The sequence below is a fragment of the Zonotrichia albicollis genome, chromosome 5, assembly GCF_047830755.1.
Source record: "Zonotrichia albicollis isolate bZonAlb1 chromosome 5, bZonAlb1.hap1, whole genome shotgun sequence".
NCBI lineage: Eukaryota > Metazoa > Chordata > Aves > Passeriformes > Passerellidae > Zonotrichia > Zonotrichia albicollis.
The window spans coordinates 62,697,990-62,717,237 of NC_133823.1; the positions used below are offsets into that span (position 1 = coordinate 62,697,990).

The 19,248-nt window shown below is 39.1% G+C and overlaps 1 protein-coding gene across 1 annotated transcript in view; it reads right to left on the reverse strand.

The window, feature by feature from the left end:
• Positions 1–924: 924 nt before the first annotated feature.
• Positions 925–19,248, reverse strand: part of LOC106629664 (uncharacterized) — a 52,027-nt gene continuing 33,703 nt past the window's right edge. Inside the window, exons 6-7 of the mRNA XM_074540458.1 lie at positions 13,224–13,316; positions 925–7,353 (exon numbers count right to left, since the gene is read on the reverse strand). The gene's annotated coding sequence lies outside the window, so the exon portion shown is untranslated. The remainder of the gene's footprint in view (positions 7,354–13,223; positions 13,317–19,248) is intronic.

The following is a 19,248-nucleotide window of genomic DNA, read 5'->3' on the forward strand; positions in this document are numbered from 1 at the left end:
TACCTTCACGAGCTACAGCTGCTGCCCAACTAAGGACCCTGCAGCTGCAGCTCGTTTGGAGCAACTCGGAACCACACAGGTGTTACAATACAACATATATTCAGGCCCCCACATTTCCCCCCTTTTCTTTTAACAATTACACAATCACAATACACACACAGTCCCAGCTCTCAGGCTGCCACAGCTCTCGGCTGTCTTTAGATGTTCCAAGCAATACACATACAGTCCCAGCTCTCAGGCTGCCACAGCTCTCGGCTGTCTTTAGATGTTCCAAGGCTCTTTTCTTTAAAGGCCATATTCTTGCAGCTTTCTGCTGCTACAGCTCCTTAATTCAAAGGCCATATTATGTTCTACAGTCCCAGCTCTCAGGCTGCCACAGCTCTCGGCTGTCCTATCTTCTATAGTCCCAGCTCTCTGGCTGATATTCCAAAGTCCTAGCTCTCAGGCTGCCACAGCTCTCGGCTGTCTGGGGGATTCCATACCTTCTCTAGTCCCAGCTCTCTGGCTGCCACAGCTCTCGGCTGTCCAGGGGATTCCATACCTTCTCTCGATGTTTGGTTGCGTGTTCTTCATCACACAGGGTCACCAGTTGTTGTAATCTTCGCTGCAGTGTTGTTCTTCCCTCTCTGCTGGGGCTCTTCTCCTTTCTCTGCAGCACAGTCCTTCCTGTCTTCTCAGGGACTCCTCTTGGGCTCTTGACCCACCCCTATTTATCTCAGTTACCTTCACGAGCTACAGCTGCTGCCCAACTAAGGACCCTGCAGCTGCAGCTCGTTTGGAGCAACTCAGAACCACACAGGTGTTACAATACAACATATATTCAGGCCCCCACATTACAACATCTTTCTCTTCAATCTCCCTTACAGGAATAAACAATACTACTTGTTACCAAATATACTTTTCTCTCTGATGTCTATCTCAATGCACACCCTAAAGAAAGTGAACGTACTAGCCATGGTGAAACAATGGTGGTTAGATTGATATTTGGGCAGTTGGAAACTCACCTGTGCATTAGACTCTCCTTGTTATTCTTCACTTTGTGAGATTCAGAATTATATCAGTGAAGTCTCACAGTGGTCAAGAAGGTTTAAGGTCCCTAGACATTCACAACTATACCCCAGAGGCAATCTATATGCCAGCTTTGTGTTTCAGCAGTAAGTGAATAACTTTTCCAAGCCCTGACAACCTAAAAAGTGAACTTCTGGTGGCTCCATATCTCGTTTCTCTTGCATTGCAGCAAATGTTCACGATGAACATCCCAGATTTTAAATTGACATAAACTCCTTTATGTTTGGGATGTGTGAACCTAGATGTTTAAATATACAGAATGAGACTAACCCCTTGAATTTGTGAAATCTTTTATTTATTTTTCTTATGCAGATGCTTACTTGGCATACATAAATTTGCAATACAAATGAGACTTGAGTGTGTTCGTATGAAAATTTGGCGTTATGTAGAAATTTATGTGCAATGATACATACTGTTTTCAGGGAAAAATTTGCGATGGTGATCATCTCTTTTAAGTACAGACTGCTCTTAAACCCAGAAAAGTGAGCCTCTATGAAGAGCTTAATTTGATAAATGATAAATTTGATAAAATTCAGATATCTGCTGAGGAAATGGCCTGTTTATAGAAATAGAGTTATACATCAACCCAGCTATCTGACAGAAAATAATAAAAGTTGATTGCCTGTGAGGTCATCTGTGACTCAGAAATTAGACAGAAAGTGGACTGTGGAAATCAGCTGTGAGGCTGTGGCAGAGAACAATGCATACATGACTGAATCCTCCTCAAAAGATATATCAAATATCACACCTTTCTCAAGAAAGAAGAGATTCAGAAGGTGAAGAAAATATGAAGCATTCTACTTCCTTGCATAGCATGCACAACTGACTTAACAGGTTTTTCATGATGTGATAGTTCTGAAATTTTTGCGAAATGTTCGGTAGTTGCACAGGCATCCAAATAGATACATATTGTAATTTGTAAAAATGTGGCAACATGCTTCACAGTAGCAGGAAAAGTAGCAGGTTTAGCTCAAGTTAGATTGCTGTTTCTTTTATCAGGTTTTAATGAGACACTTGGCAGAACCAATACTGAAATCCTGTTAGCTGTTGGCTGACACACACAGTGTCTACTACTTAATGAAGGAGTAAATAGTATCATAAATCTCCTATTTTTATTGCTGTTTCTTTGTATGAGTGAAAATCACCTTTCAAACTTACAGATTTCTGCCATCTCCTTCTTCATATATTATCAATGTGTATTGTAAAGAATACCATAAAAGGATGTAATTTGTCCAAGACCAAATATCAAAGACGCTATCACATCTTCTGGTTATATATGTTATATTTTTATTTTATAAAAAGTTTATATTTAAACTATTTTATTTTTTTAATATTTTATGGATGAAATTTCATTGAATAATTGAGGACTAAATGCATATTATCATTAAAAACAAGTTTAAAAATATATGGGGAATTCAGAAAAAAAAAGTAGAAAGTAAAGTTTCACAGAATAAAAAGTTTTATTCCTGAGAGATTTGCCCACGGCTTGATTTGTGTGTATTTTAAAAGATTACAATATCTCTGCATCCTGTGATGATCTCTGTGTACCTTTGCTAGTTATTACCTTACATTTACAGCATTTCTCTCACTAATCCAGCATTTTTGCATGTATAGAACCCCTTGCCCTGAGCTAATGAAACAAAATGTTTCAGTATACGCCTGATAATGCAGCACAAAAGAAATCTCATTATTTTCAGTGGGACTTCTGTAAGGTTAACTGGTCATCATTGCCTGGACCTTTGCTGTTCTGCTGATGTGTGCAGACTCCTCCCAAGTGGAGTAATCTACATAAAGTCTGTACTTTCTCTTACTGCCATAGTGCTGTTATTACCACTGGTCAGGCCTCGTTCATTTCCCAGGCTGTGCCACTTTATTTGTTCTGATTATTTTGCCAAAGATTAAGCATTGGTTTTCCCAGCTTCTGGGAATTTTGTTCCAGGTAATACCCATGATTTTCCTTTCCACTTAAGCCATCAATAGATTTGTTGGTTGTACATCAGTCACAAATATCTCTTGGCATCTTTTTTCACCGAGCAAGTGAACTGCTCTGGAATGAGGAATACAGCAGATCTAGACAATAATGAGGGGAAGAAAATAAAGAGTATTTTCGGAAAATGTGCAAGCATGTTTAATGAAACAGAAGTCAGGTGTAGATTCACTAGCATAAATCCTCCAAGAGTAGGGCAGCATTAGTGCATTGTGTTGGCCTTGTACAGACATCCCTAAAGATTTCACACTTAAGTGAGCAGATCACAAGGGGTAATTTAGCCCTAAGACACAGGGCAGTCACACTGGTAATTAGAATGTACAATTAGTTTCTATCTTCTGCCAGAAATGTCAATGCAGTTTGGTGAATTTTTTGAAGAGTTTGCACAGCTGCAGTTTCATTTACCTAGTAGATTGTGGAATTTTTTTGATTTTTAAATTCAGCTCCAAAATTCAAATCCCCTGAAGACTTCTTAGTAACAAAGCCATGTATCTTAATTCAGAATATTTTGATTTGGAATCTGTGATACTCTTCAAAAGAAAGCCAGCCTGTCTGTACTTTGATACCTTGTGTGTGGTACTGGATGCACTGAGATGCATAACAACAAAAAGAATAGTAACCATCATTTGGGTTGAATAGCTGAATTCTTTGTTAAAATTTGGATCACTAAGAAAATTTTGTAGACATCAAGCTTACTTAAGATCCATGAAAATAACTTATGGGGTACAGAAAAACAGTGCAGGGTCAAAAGTTTACTTTTAAATGTGAAATTTTGTAAATACATTTTATTTTGATTTCATTTTAAATGGAGCTGGTGATAGTTCAATAGGGGTGGTATTTTGTCTCCATCTGAATCCAGGATGTGATGTGTTCTTCTCTCACAGTAGTTGCTCAGGGGAGCTTAGGTTAATGTGTAAAATAATTGGTTCTCTGAACAGTTGGGCACAGTCTCAAAGAGTTCCAGTTTCAGTATCAGATTTCTTTTAATCAGAGAGAAGTATAGTCTTTTTCTGATGCTCTGTATGCATTGAAAGTGATTGGAAAGAAAATGCTTTGAGCAGTGCAGTGTAGAAGCAAAGGTTCCATGTTATAAATAACATATGATTATACAAATATACTGAATTTATAGAGCTTATTTATGCTGAATCAGGTGTCAGGGTATACTATGGACTTTTCTGTCCTGATTTCAATGATCAATGGTCTCATTCTTCTGGGAGATGACCTATTTAAAGTAAATTTCATGCAAAACATAAATACATATAGTCAAATAATGATTTTTTTTTAAATTTAAGACAAAATCCTCTACAACATATTATCTACAATACTAAAAAATGAAAACTCATTACTTGTGTCCAAAACATTTTAAAAAAATGAGGCAGATCCAATCCCATCTTTTTAAAAATTACCTGGTGTATGCTGACAGCTTGATAGAACTTAGCCAGATTAAAAGAAGATGGACACTTTTTTGTCATGTAGTTGTTACATATGTTTGAGTATCTCCATTTTCCTAGAAAGATTTAAAGCAATGAGAAGATCACAGAAAGTTTATAGTGCCATAAATTACTGTAGGAAAATGTGGATAACAGAGAGGAAAATAATTTTTGTTTAAGTGGCTATAAATTGTTCTTGGTTTGTTCATTTAGCTTAATGTAAATCAGATGCCTAATGTATGTATGGAATGTTCTTTCTTTTAGTGCTTGATCACTTAATGTTTGTCTTATCTACTCTCTCCTAGAACCCTTGCAAAAGATCAATTGTAGCCCTCAAGTTGCTTGTGAAATAGATATCACTGTAAACAGTCTAAATCATTCACCAAAGGCCAAATCAGGATTTTACAGCACCTGGGACTTTCAGAGAATTATACTTGACCTTATTAAGTAAACCAATTTATTTTTGTTTAGATAGTAATTTGTCTGTATTTTAAAAGTGGATCAGGGGTAAAAGAAATTACCCTTGCACCTTTCAAAGTGCTTTGTGAGTCACCAGCCTTACTAAAAACCAGTAGGACGCATGTTCTGAAATTTCTGAGATGCTTTTGAAAATCCACCTCTGCAAACACCTTAACATTTTTCCTCATGAAGCTCCTTCTCACATACCTTATAAATACCTGCAAAACCACCTCATTCTCTTTTTGTCACTTTTTATCAAATTTGTCTTGATGTGATACTTACAGAAAAAATCTGGTTTGCTCTTGGAACCCTGGTTACTGAGAATGTTAGACTTTCTCTGCTGACCCCCAAGAGAACACTGCATTTGACCTGAGGCCATGGAGAAGGCTTCCAAAATTGAAAGATAAAACTAGAATTATGGATGTGTAGTTTGAATAGAAGTGTGTAATATCACAGGGTGGAAAAGTTAAAGGTTTTAGAATATAGTAATAGTGTAGAATTGGAAATATAAATAGGGACTGTATAATACAAATACAGATGCTTAAATAAAAGCATTTGGGAATAATCTGGAAAGAATGAAATGAAACTGATTTTTACTTCATTTGGATAGTTTAAATAGAAAAAAGACCATTATAGTGCCAGTGACACACTTGCTAGGGCAATAGAAATAATCAGGATTCCAGTTTAACGAGATATTGTAGAAGGTGAGAATATTTTGAAGTGCTAATGAAAAAGAAAGAAGTGTTATAAGCGGTTATAAGCATTAGAAAATGGTAATTGGTAGATAGCAGCACTTTTAAAGAATAATGACAGTTTCATATGAAAAAGCATTGTAAGAATGTTGATTAGCTTAACTGGAACAGGAAAGATTTACAGAAAGAAGGGATTCAAAAGTAGAGCAGCTTTACTTCTGTCCTTGCAAAGCACTGAGTAGTGTTAATTAAAACTGAGACAGGAGAAAGCTTAGGGCATGCACAATAGCATGAGTATCCTCTGAATGGCATTGTCCAACAGAGGTGATATTTGAGAATATTGCAAAACTTGGGAGAATTACTGATTGCAGAGCTCATTGCCTTGTACCTGAGACTTTGCATGGGTAAAGCATTCCTTTTCCAACTTTTGGTTTGCACTGCCCTATAGTAGGAGTCCCAGTAAAATATCTGTACTATATTTGAATATCTGTATACAGGCCTTGCCCTGATAAGCCCCGGTTCTTCTTGATGGGCTGCAGCTGCCATGTCCTTCATTGGGCTGCAGCTGTGGCTAGTGAAGATAACTGGGATAAAGGGGGTGGGCTTGGCCGGGCAGGGAGAGCCTGGAAAGAGCCCTGACTAAGATGGAATAGCATGCAGAAGTTTGTACTGTGAAGAACTGCCCCTAAGAAATATCACTGAGAAGGTATGAGACCTTAGAAATATGATTGTGATGCTACAGGACTCTAGAAATATGAATATAGCATTGCCGTCCCTGTGTTTTTATATGTGATTGACAATTAGGGATTATGATGCTTCTGGCATGGCTTTGTGCATGCTGGTTTTAGATGCAAAATAGGGAAACAGCAAGTAATAATCTGAGCTTCAATCTGGTTTTATTTATTTAGGTCTGCCTTTTTCACACTACTCAATCACAAAACAAATGCAATGAAAACTTTGTTTTTTGTTTTATGTTACTTATGGTACTGCAAATGGTTTTAAAAATACATTTAACATAAAATGGAGGGTTTTTAATTCAGAGCTGTCTGATGCCATTGTCAAATATCTTGCTTGGTGTGTACGTAATTCACTTCTTACAAGTCAAGTAAATTACCATTTAATCATTATTCTCTGGTTTGTCAGCTGAAGTTAGACTGTATTTAATGGTAATGCTATGTAAAATCTGATGTGCTGGGAATATATAACATGTTTCTGAAGGGCATGATGATAATCAGATTTGTCTAGACATGTAAAACACATTTGTGATGCTGTGAACTGCTCCAATTAATTTCATGAGTTTCTGAGACTCATAACAATTTAACTCAGATGTAGTGTGGGAATTAGAAATTGTAGCAGCCACAAAGTTTTTAGTGGAAAAGCCACGGATTTCTTAAAATATCAAGGCCATGTCCCCATGTGTTATAAGTACTGTTGCTGTGTTATTACCAGTGTTTAATGTATTCCCTAAGATTTTGACTTGATGCCGGTACTTGCCTGTCTGAAAGGGTAAATTTAGACATTGGGCAAGGTAGTGTATCCACTGGTTAGTTAATGGCATGCTGTCTTCTGCTGCAGCCATGCAGCTGTGAGCTTTTTCAGTTCATCATGCTTCTCTTGTCCTTATCCAGCACGTGCTGGTTGCAGCAATCCCTCTCCAGGGTGGCTGAGGAGTAGTGGAACAGGTCAGGATATCCATGATTTTCCATTGCAGCTCTGCCTGGTAGGAATATAACATTGCCCAAAACAGTACTAGTAAGCTGGTTGCATGTTTCAAAGGTGCAAAATGAGAGGTGCAACAATTCCAGTTCTAAGCAGGTCAGTGGTATGGTTGCCACTGGCCAGCTTAAGTGCTGCAGTGACATTTAAAAAACAAATATCCATCACTGAAAGATAGACTTATGTCCTTTTTTTCCTCCCAGAGAAACTTATAACAACCTGCTTATTCAGCTTGATTGCATTAATGTAACTGTTCTTTGCTGCTAATAATAATTACAGGGAAACATTGCACAAAGAAAATAAAATTTGTCTTCCTTTAAATGGTGAAAAGTTTTGAAAAGTTTTCATCTGTGAAATCCAGTTCTAGCTGGGAGCTATCTGTATTTCCCAAGTAAAATATTACCAATGGGGGTATGTGTTTCAGAATCAGGAGCAAAATGTGTGACCTAGAAGCCATAGGGGAGACCAGGAATTAATTGGATAAAGCTCCAAATGGCCCTGCTGGGGAAACCATAGGAAGGATTTCCAGGAGGCTCATCTGCTTGGCGGTGTTGTCACCTAGACACCTCTGCAGGGATCTAAATGCCAGCCAGAGTGCATGAACAGGAAAGACAAGAGTGAAGAGTAAACTATACAAAGAGGGCAGTTCATTTCCTGTATGAAGGTGTAGGAGAAAGGAGGTGAAAATCTTTTAGGGAAAAGTGGGATGATTGTTGTTCAAAGAACAGATGAAAATACTAAAGAATGATGCAAAATGGAATTTGAGACTGACAGTCTGGGCTTCAGCACTTCTTGGAGTGCATTGTGGGAGTAAATGAGTCTCCACTCTGGACATTCTCCAAGTATCTGTAAGAGAAGGAGTGTTCCCACTGCCTCTGGGTTTATAAGCACAGGCTCTGGCTGTATCTTTGGAAGCTTTTGGAAGAACTGCCATTGCCAAAGCCGAGGCACACAACTTCCCCTTCCACCCTGTATCCACAAATGGGTTGTCAGTGTTGTTGCACCTGAGGAAAAACAGCCTGACTGTAAACTTGCATTTGCCAGCTGTCTTCTTTTAGCAGTGCTTTGGTTTGTTCATCTACTTGGCTTCTTTTGTGTGGATTGCTGCTAAAAGCAGTGGTGAGCTCTCCTCTGATGCATGTTTCAGCACAGAAGCTTTGAATACAGGTGTTTTCATTATGAGTTAACATCTCCCATCTTGAATGTATGGTGCCAAAACAGCAGTTCCCCACAGCAGGAGCCGCACGTGAGCCTTGTTTCTAAGAGTGGACCTTAGAGGTGAGTGCAAACAGTTTTTCCTTGGTTAACAGGAAAACTTTGAGGTAGCTCCCCAGCAAAGCTGAATCTTTCTCTCTTTGAGGGATGCCAAAGTGTCTGGGGAATACTGGTGAGCCTTAGCATTGTCATCAAATTCAGTAAAAGTTTTTCTTCCTTTCGAGTTTAATCAGAAATGTGGGGTTTAGCAGAGGTCTGAAAAAATTTTTTCTTTCCATAGGAGGTCCTGAGCTATGATATTCTTCATACTTGCTAGAAGTCATCACCTCTGAAATACTAAAAAATATTAAGTTCTTTTTCCTTCAGTTATGTTGTTGTAATGTCTTATTCCAGTATCCATCCTGGAATATATTAGTGATTACTAATAGTGTAATACAATAAGATCTCTTGAGTAGGTGCATGAATAAAGCCATCAAATAAGACAAAGTGCTAATAAAATCTAACACAGCTGGGGGAATATTACTGTAATAACACTTAATGAAGAGAAAGCCATACATAACAAAAATACAGTAGTACAATGAAAACAATACAACTATAGTTAAGGGTTAATAATTAAAGTACTTTCCATTAATGTAATTTAATTATAGTCCTATTCCACTAGGGGTCAAATTCATCCCTGGTGTTACTTGGAGGGAGTGTATTTGAGAGATGGATTTTTGCCATTGGTTCGGGCTACTTAGAATTTTGTCATGCTGCTTCTGAAGAATTTCTGAACACCTTCTTCTGGCATTTGTGTAAACCTGAGCTCCAGTTTTTCAGGTTTCTTAGCGCTGTCTGTTGAGTGTTCTTGAGGTAACACTGATGAGTGTATGATCAGAAATCATTAAACTGTTATTTTTCTAAATGCCACCTTTGTCCCCTGCTAATCAGCTTGCTGACTATTTCATAAGGATGCCCTGGGATGTATTGCCTGCAGTCAGAGGTCTGCATGTGCAGATGACTCTCTCATTAGGTGTGTTTTCTGCCTTCTCACCAAAGCAAACAAACCATCATTTGCAGTAGCTGACTTCATTCTGTGTTTGTTTGGGTTATTTGGTAATTTATTCTGTGTGACTGCTGGTGTTTGAGTGGAATAGCTGTCTGAGTTCATTAGTCAAACACTGAGAGGGCTTCCTGAAGCTATCTCTCCACGCTTGTAAATGTCTTGCTAGTATTAAAACTTTATCTCAATCAGTTTTGTTGTAAACAAAAAACCTGCCCTTTTTTTTTTTGTGAAAAGAGTTGCAAAACCAGTTAAACCAGTTACTGCCAAAGCGGAGTTCTACCTGTTATTGTAATCACAGGTGGTTTTAGCTAATTGCTCCTTTTGTATCAGTATAGCCCTGCCTGCCTATCGAGCTTCCCAGCCTTGAGCTGATCACCTTTAATAAAGGCATTAAAAGGGGAAAAAGTCTCCTGCCCTGTTTATTTCAAGCTTTACTGGTCCTTCCCACAATTTTCAGTTTTCTTAGGCCACACTGCAGTCTTCTTGTGTACATCTCATGTTGCACAGAAATTGGCTTATGCTGTTGAGACTGGATATTGTTTTTATTGTTTTAGTAGCTCTCAAAAACCATGGTGCCCCATAAAGCAGGCACTGGAACTAATACAGCAGTACATCCTGTAAGCTCTCCTGTTTTAATTCTGATCAACACAGCAGAACATGGAACCCAATAATATTTCATTTGCCTCCTTTTTTGCGTTTATGTATTGGACAGATGGATGTTTTGATGATTCTTTCACTGTAGCTACAAAATCCCTTTTCTGTTCACTTTGCTGGGTGGTTGTTCCATTTAGCACATTCCTGACCTTGATTCTTCACTTCCGGGCTAATTATTTCACAAGATGCAATGGCTAATCTAAACTGTTATGTCGAGCTGTCAATACCTGTAATCTTTTTTTTTTCCCACTTACAGGTACACCCAACCAAACATTCAGTAGAAAAAAATAATGTGAAGGACAACTCTGATTCAGCTGTCTGTCATATTGCTGTGTAAACCAGGTGGCCAACATCAATGAAGTAGCAATCACATTTCTACGAGTTTATCCTTAACTCTTTCAGTAATCTCAGTACTTCTTTGCCACAGTAAGATCTGAGAAGACCTACACTCTACCCACTTATAGTTATAATCTCATTTGTATGAAATGTTCTCTTTTAAAAACAGTAATCCCCTTTTTCTGCCATCCAGGGCTTAGTTTACTGTGACAGGCTATATGAGCTTTATACGAGCTTTGGCATACCTCAAACAGTGTTTTTTCTCCTTTTTCTCTGAGAGAGGCATTAACTTCTTTCAGGAACTTTCCAGGGACTTCATACTGACTAAGATATCTTAATCTTGCCTTTGCTAAAAAAATCAGGGTAAATGATGTAGATCTCAGTATATGCAATGGGAACTTGTTTCTCTGCCAACCAGGGATGTATCTTGCAGTAGTCTGATCAAAGATTCCAACATGCCATTATGAAGTCCATGTCAGCAAAGCCCCAGCTGACTTATAGCCCTAAATTAGTGTGTGTATTTGAAAAATGCATTTTGGAAGAAAGTCTGAATGCAGTCAGCAAGGACTGTTGCAACACCATGGTTGTCTAAAGCAACAGAAGTGGTCATGTTGTACCCAGATTTTGCCTCCCTCACTGTTGAAAACAACTGAAAGAGGGTGTGGACTTAAAGAAGGCACCACTTACAGCAAGGAAAATTCCAGATCAACTCTAAGAAAACATTTAGGTTGGACAATCATTCTATCAGGCTGCCCAGGAAGGTTGTGGCATCTCTATCCTTAGAGATATTCAGCATTGGACTGGCCATAACCGTCCGAAATTTCATCTAGTTTGTAAGCTGGATCCGGCTTAGAATTGGTGATGCTTAGTGCAATGGACCAAGTGACCTCCAGAGGTCCCTTGTAACCTATGTCTCTCTGATTCTGTGGTTATGAAAGAGCTGATGAGTTGGAGTGAGAAAGTAGAAATTGGGAGGGTGAAGGGGAAAAGACAAGGCTAGTCTCTACTATAAACAGTTTCCTTAGGTTCTTATTCTATCTTGGGCGGTTGCAGAAGATTTAAGAAAATGCTGCTGTGTCCAAATGACTCAGATTCACAATGCTTACAGCAGTGCCATGGCAGCACAAAAGGAGGTTTTTATTTTTTAAAGCATTTATTCTTAGCATGTGTTTTCTTGAACCTTGTTGAGTTAACACTGTTAAGAGCTAGATGTATAGGAATACAATCTTGAAATGTAGCAGGAATATGCATAAGAATAGACCATTTAAAGTCTGTCTTCCAAACAGTTATCTGTCAAACCAGAGCAAAAGTGCTAGTAACAATATCTGCCTTTGGAATGGTTGAATATTTTCTGTGCAAGAAAAACTAGATGGGATTTTTTACTAACTTCAATAGTCAACTTCACCGTGGTGATTTATATCCATTCCTATTGATTTTTGCATCCATTCATCAATCATTTGTTTTGTAACTGAATTTGCTAATTGTTTCTGGCTTAAAACTCTAAATTTTGGGCTGCAATAATGCTCGAAATGGAAAATTACAGTTCAGAGCAGAAGATAAAGTAAGGAAGTACTGTGGTGATTATGCTGGTTTCTCTGGTTTTATTGTCTTGTTTGCTTATGAGTCTGAAAACAGTGCTTACAATCCTTGGGCAAGGATGGTAGGATGGTGGTCAGTGAACTAAAAATAGCACTGATAACATGCACAGATTTAGCAGTGACACTGGTGATTCATGATTTATCTGATTCTTCCACTTCAAAAAATATTTTCTTGCATCTTTGCATGGCATCAACTTACATCTTCTCTCCAAGATCTGCATTAAAAAATCAGTAGAGCATAAAGTTTTTCCATTTTCAAAGTAATAGGAACCTGGTATTTTCTGGATTTCATATTTTTAAGGACTCTGAATGAGATCTCTGCTTATATTGTTCATTTTTACCCTTTCATTTTTCTTCCGAAAATATGCTGATCTAAGAGAGACTATGTGAAAAGACCTGTAAGTAGTAAAAATTGAAATTATTTATGCTCCAATCAGTATTTTTCTTTAGAAGTGCTGTACAAACACAGCAGCACATTCCACCCTTTCACATTCATGGCAGACAAAGAATATACTGTCATTCAGTGATCATTGTAGGGGAAGCTCACTAAAGTGATGTTTCAGTGTAAATTTATGATTTATTAAAACATTTGAAGTGTTCTGCTAGATCACTTCCCTCTTGCCTTTCCCTTGTGCCTTCTGTACCTTATTCGTGGGTAGTTCCTTCCTTCCTTACAGGAAAAGTCTTTGTGCCATACAAACTGTGACAGCATTGCCATCCACACAGTTATTACTTCCTTGAGCCTGTGTGAGGGATGATGACATTGAAAGCAATGGGAAATGACTATGAGAAGTAATTTTAGAATCAATCTACTTAACTGAATACAGCCAAATGACAGTTACCAAAATGGTACTCCAGTGAAGTATTTCCAGCAGATATTTGTGTGTATGGTTCTGTGTTTATGGTTTAATGGTTAACCAGCAGCTGGTGCTATCGCTGTGCAGGCAGTGGAACTGGGCCTCAGGGTGGTGTCCCAGCTCTGTCACCAGCAGAAGAGCTTCTGAAAGGAAGGTGTACACTCACCCAGAGTCCTGTGCTTGTGTCCTTTCTGTGGGATGTAAAGGATATTCCAGGGCAGTCCCCACCATGAAGTGCCTCCAGAAGGGCTGGGCTGGCCTGTACATGCAAACAAGGAAAAGCCAAGAGTGTCAATGCAAAACATTCATTTCTGTGACTTTGCACAGAAACTGAGCTCCAACTTCATTTGAGTAAGGAAGGGTATTGGTGCCTGTCCTGGTTTAGGGCAAATTTGTGAGAAAATCTCCAAAAGGGAGCCCCTCCAGAAAGCAAACCCACGCAGCCCCTCTCCCCAACTGGTTTGAGAAGGATTCCTCTGACAGAAGGGGAAAGAACCTGTTTATTTAACAGGCACAGCAGCCCCAGCACACAGAATGAACAACACTGGATTGTTGTCATATGAAGCACAAGAGTTCTATTATCATTACATTGCAAGAGTTCCATATTAGAGGTTTGTGCCTCCTTGATGCTTCTTGTAGGCAGCTCCTCTAGCACTGAGTCCTCCTTGTCCTCACAGCAGCCAACTGACTCCAGCTCCCCTTAACCAACCAATCTACAATACTTATTAGCTAGTGTTCCATGTTGCTGTTCTGCCAGTAAAATGTCAAGTACAAAAATCAGTATAAGGAAATATTTTGAAATGTCCTTAAGTCATATAGAACATAGCTGGTCTAAGTGTAATAGGTGATAGAACAGATGGATGAAACAAAGTGAGTTTATCTACCAGTAGCTGCAAGTCAATTAACCAAGAAAACATGTTTACCATATTTCTATTTCTGCCAGAAATGAAAATCCTAGAAGGACCCCCCCCCCCCCCCCCATATCTAATAAGAAAATGCTTGGTTTTATAGGCCTTCCCCCCCCTTTATAAATCCTCTTCAATGGTGTGTATAGGTGTTTTTAAATACTGTGAAGGAGCACCTCCTAGGAGAGCTTCTGGGAGCTGGCTCCAGTGCACACAGAAATGTTATCTGTGCTGTAGTTTTAACTGCAGTACTTCATGCTTTCAGAGAGCAATATTCAAATTACTGTTCAGGATAAACTTTGTATTATGCATTAGCTGTTAGGTAAGCTGGTGCTGGAGCGAGAAAGCACAAATATCCCTTTCTCCCTTTCCTGACCTCAAAAGAGTGAAGAGAAATATTTGTTTCTCTCCACAGATTTCAAGGGGTGAGAGACGGCAACAAAACCTCACTCTTTCTTCTTGTCCTTATATTTTTGAGTGTAGTGAGCAGTGGCTCTAAAAATTAAAGTTTGAGTCAGTTTGCAAACTTTCGAGTATTGCTCCATCGAATTTCTTTTTGGACTCTGCCAATAATTCTTAGTCCCCTCATGACCCATTCAGTCCAGTTTACCTGCAGTTGCCCACAGTCAGATTTTCCTGCCTCCAGTTCAGACAACTAAACCCCTACTGCGCACTTCTCTTGTCAATGTTCACTTAGAAGTGTTACAGGATAAATGTAATCCTTGTGAATACAAAGGATGTCTGGGGACACAACTCAGGTGTGTCTCCAGGGTACAGTGCCTTTCTGAGGACATGGCAGGGTGGCTTCAGGTGGTATCAGCTGTCCCTTTTATCATAACTGGCTCCCTTTACCATGCTAAAGGAAGCTTGGGAACAGGCATATGTCATGGCCAAAGATGGAATTCTGCGGGGAGGAACGCTTCACAGATTCTATGCCCAGAATGAAATAATTTTTGCTCTGGAAACACTTTGAGTACAATGGGGATATTCTGAAAGGCTGTTGAGACAGAATTGGTGGACTGAGGGCTGGTAATGGAAGAAATGGCTGGAAGAGTATGAAACTGTAACGTGCAGTAACAGGATGTGTTTTCCAGTGTAAAACTTTTATGACTGCTGCTTTTTGGAGTAGGATTAAATCCCAGCTGAATTGCAATTGGCAGTTTGTTCTAGCAGCTTGTCTTGAATTTCTCATGAGCTGAGACAGTTGTTTTGGTTGGGGGTAAACAGTCCCCCAAAGGGAAGAAGGGTACTAACTAAATCAGAAAGAACTGCCTGTTGTACTTATTTAACTGGAATCTTATTCTAATATCATTCAGTCCTTTTGATGTCCATCTTTTTTTCTCCAGATAATTTTAAAGAAGCATGCATACTCAAAGCTAATAAAAAAAATGATTTGTTTAGGCAGTTTTTGTAAAAAGAAAAAATTCAGTCTGGTAGTTCTTTTCACATCTCCATTTTATCTTCTACTTTGAAGAAACTTTCTTTTAAAGTGAAGAAAATTATTTTGGAAAACACTTAAATGTCTCGTTGAACAGCTGCAGAATGCAGTGCCTTGGGTTTTGCTCCTATTTAAAAAGTCTTTGCATAAATTAATAGAATGGAAACATAATTTATTGATATGTTTTGACCGTGGACTCGTGTTACACAAATTTTCATTAATTGAAGCAATCACAATATACCGTTTTCTTCCAGCTTGGAATTAAATCACTGTATTTTTCAGTTACCACTATTTCAGAAAGAAGAAATATGGGAATGGGTAGGCATACCAGCTACTGAAATTCTCTGGGATGCCCCTTTACATTTAGTTCCTTTCTTACAGTTTTGATCAGTTGTCATCACATTTGGTTTTGCTGTGCTTTGGGACAAATTATGTACTTGATCGTGATAGCCCACTGTTTTACAACACCAGTAGCAGTAAAATGTTGATTATTACAAACTTAAACCAAAGCCCACAACATTAAATTATAATAATCCCTGGTTTTTTGTCTGTCTGCTGCTCTGTGCACTCCCGCAAGCCTGACTCTGGGAGGCAAAATTTGAATAGATTTGCCAGTATTCTGAGTTGGCTGCAGTCCCAATGGTGAATTTACTACCAGGAGCTTTTTGGGGGCCTCTGCACTCTCTTGTGCTTGGCATTGCACAAGCACACAGTAAGAGTTTGTGTCTGACCCAAAAAACTGCCTCAAAGCTTGTGCAGGCAAACACATGAAGCAGAAACTGGAGCTGAGACTAACAAATCTCGTGTGCTGACTCCAAACACCAATTAGCTGAATTAAACAAAGTTTAATTCCTGCTTGATCCAGGCAGAGTTTCATTTGGTATGAAGAGGTGATAGGCTGTATCATTCATTTTCCACTATTTGTGCTCTGGGAAGAGGCTTATTGTAATGAGTTCTTATCTTTTTTGGATTTGGCACAGTCCCAATCACCTTGTTTCTGGGAATACAAGTGAAGCTGCCCAGTTCAAAGGGTACTTAATGTTATTTCTTCATTCTAGTCCCATGTCACCTTTGCCAATAAGAGCAGTGAGCACCCCAGTTTGTGTACTGGTTGAGATCATGCACCACTGAAGGATATGCTTTGCTTCTGCCCTTGTGAGGAGCACAGTCCCAGAGGAGCTGGGAGGCTGCCACAGCTCCTCCTCAAAGAGCTGGATGGTTTCAGTCACAGTACAAAATGTACAGCAGTAAAGACTACAGTAACACAAATCTTGAAGTGATGTATTAATTTAATACATAGGTATAAAATTATTCTAGAAGCATCTGAATTGGCCTCTCAGTCTGTGCAGGAGCCCATACTGGCTTGTAAGTCCTGATTTCAGTGCTGTCCAAATCATTTTTAGAAGTCCTTTTTTCTGCAGAACTGGGGAATAATAGACAGTGTGCAATTTGATGTAATGTGTTGGGTTGTGAAGGGCAGAAAAATATTAACCACAGTTGGCAGAACAGCTGGGACTTGAACAATTAGCCTCTAGACACATAGATAAAGCTCTCTTCCTCAAAGCCCTAAGACATTTTGAATGAGATTAGTTCCTCATTCTCATTTTGCTTTGCAAAAATCGTGTGAAAGTTGCAAGATTATATATAGCCACAAAACAGCCTATAGCAGTGACCAGAATTATGTTACCTGTGATTAATAAAAAATGACAACACTGTATGTATGTGGCCTATTTTAGCAGGAGGAATCCAGAGATTACAAAAACAGAGGCTGGTCTCCATCCTGCTGCTCTCTGTGGTGAAGGAGCCATCACTTTAGCCAGTGCAAGAACAGCCCTTTTGCGGAACTCTGCAAGCCCCACGTGTGGCACAATTAATGTCCCACTGTAGCCACTCTGTGTTTGACACATTGTAAGATCCAGCAGTTCCACTTCATCACATCACTCCAAAATAAAGGACAGTAGATGGTTGAAGACTTTGGGACAGATGCTTTTTCTCCCTTTGGTTCCTGTCTGACCTGCAGGGCCAAAGGATCCCACTGCAAAAGCAATTTGTGGGAATGAGCCCAAGCTTTGTGCCCTGCCAACGATGTCCCATCAGCACCTGCATGCTGAGAGAGTTCCAGGATAAAAGTAAAGCCCTTGTGCATGGCTCTGCAGGGTTTCTAGGATTCCTGGTCTGCAGGTGACCTATGAGGTGATCTTCTGGAAGTTGTGGTAGTTGATCACTTACCCTCAGTTATTCTAGCTTTAATTTCTAGCCTCCAAAATGGCCTACACTCTGTGCAATAATTAGCCATACAAATTCCTGGGGTTTTTTTTGTTTGGTTTTGTTAGATTCGGTTTTGGTTGGTTTTTTTTTTTTTGGAGGGTGGTGGGTTGTTGCTGGTTGGTGGTGGTTGTTTTTAAGTTTGGGTTTGTTGGTTTTCTTGGGGGTTTTTTCCCTTTCTCTGTCACTTTCAGCAAATAAAACAATTTCTATGTTTCCATTGGTTGGTTTCTTTTGAAATCAGGCCCCTTCAGCAGCTTGATGCATCTTTCTCATAGCACCGAGGAAGTGATTCATTACTGATTGAGAGAGATGCTGTGTGTTCAGTATCTGTTATGATTTGATTCTCCTGTGCTGTTTTACTTGCCTTTTCTCTAAATAAGAAAAATTCCTGTGAAGTGGGGGTGGTGTCAGTTCTGTGATCAGATGCAGCCTGCAGCAAGATAAACATGAAAATGGTAAGGAAGACCTTATATTTACTCTCTGAAGCTTTTGGTTCTGTGTAAGATAAAGGTCACTTTAGAGAAACATGTCAAGAATTCTAGTGAAGCTGGCTGACGTCTAACTTAACCAGAGAACCAGGAGGTTTAAAAAGGATTTAAAACAGCAAAGGGAAAAAGGAAATATTCTAAAAATATTTTTTAGAAATCTACAAGTTTGCTTTTTGAATGTAAGGACATTCAGTCTGGGTCATGTCTTCTGAATTGCAGAAAGCTTCAGGTGTAAAATGATTTCTCCTCATACTGTTTAGAGATGTAGCACAATGAACCCACTGCTTTCCCTTCCCTTGTGTTTTCCAGCCATGGTAAACTTGATCAAGTGGGATGGCACTTAGCAGATGTTTATATGCTGAATTTCAAAAACAAACATACAGCTATAAAGAGCAAGTCTCAACAGGTACAAATAATAATACCAATTTATGAATCACTTCCTGAAGCCTCTGCTTCCTTTGGCAGGTCTCATTCCTGCTGAAATTGGAAGAAATGAAATGGAAGTTATTATAGAGGTTGCAGTAATCAGGATGTGTGAATTTAACAAGAGCCTTTTAAATATTGTTGGCAGTGTGTAAAACGTGCTTCCTTCTCCATCCTTTCTCTGATGCAGAATGACATTGATTTTCCTCTTTGATGGTTGAGGTTTTAGAGTTTGTGCCCTAACAGATCCACTAGGTATAAAGGCAGAGGAAGCTCTGATTTTGAAACTATTGGGTTCAGAATATTGGGTATTGGATGAAGAACATGTCTCTTACTTCACAGCTTGTCCTTTCCAGATGATCCTGCCCATACTGCCATGGTGCAGTGCCTAACTCCTAAATTAGATGAGAGGGGAGAGAAAGCAATCAGTTTAGGGTCACTTAGTGAAATGAAGCTATAAAATGATTATATTTGCCTGCTAGATCCTCCATCATGGGCACAAGCTGTTCCAATAGCTTATTGGCTGTGTAGGACGTGACTTCTCCATGGTTCAGGACAGGTAACACAGCTTCATTGCCACTTCTGGGACTCCAGCAGTGCAACTGAGGGTAGCACGGCACAGTTAAGACCTCAGGGCATGCCTGTCCTTTTTTCTGTTGATGGTTTTAG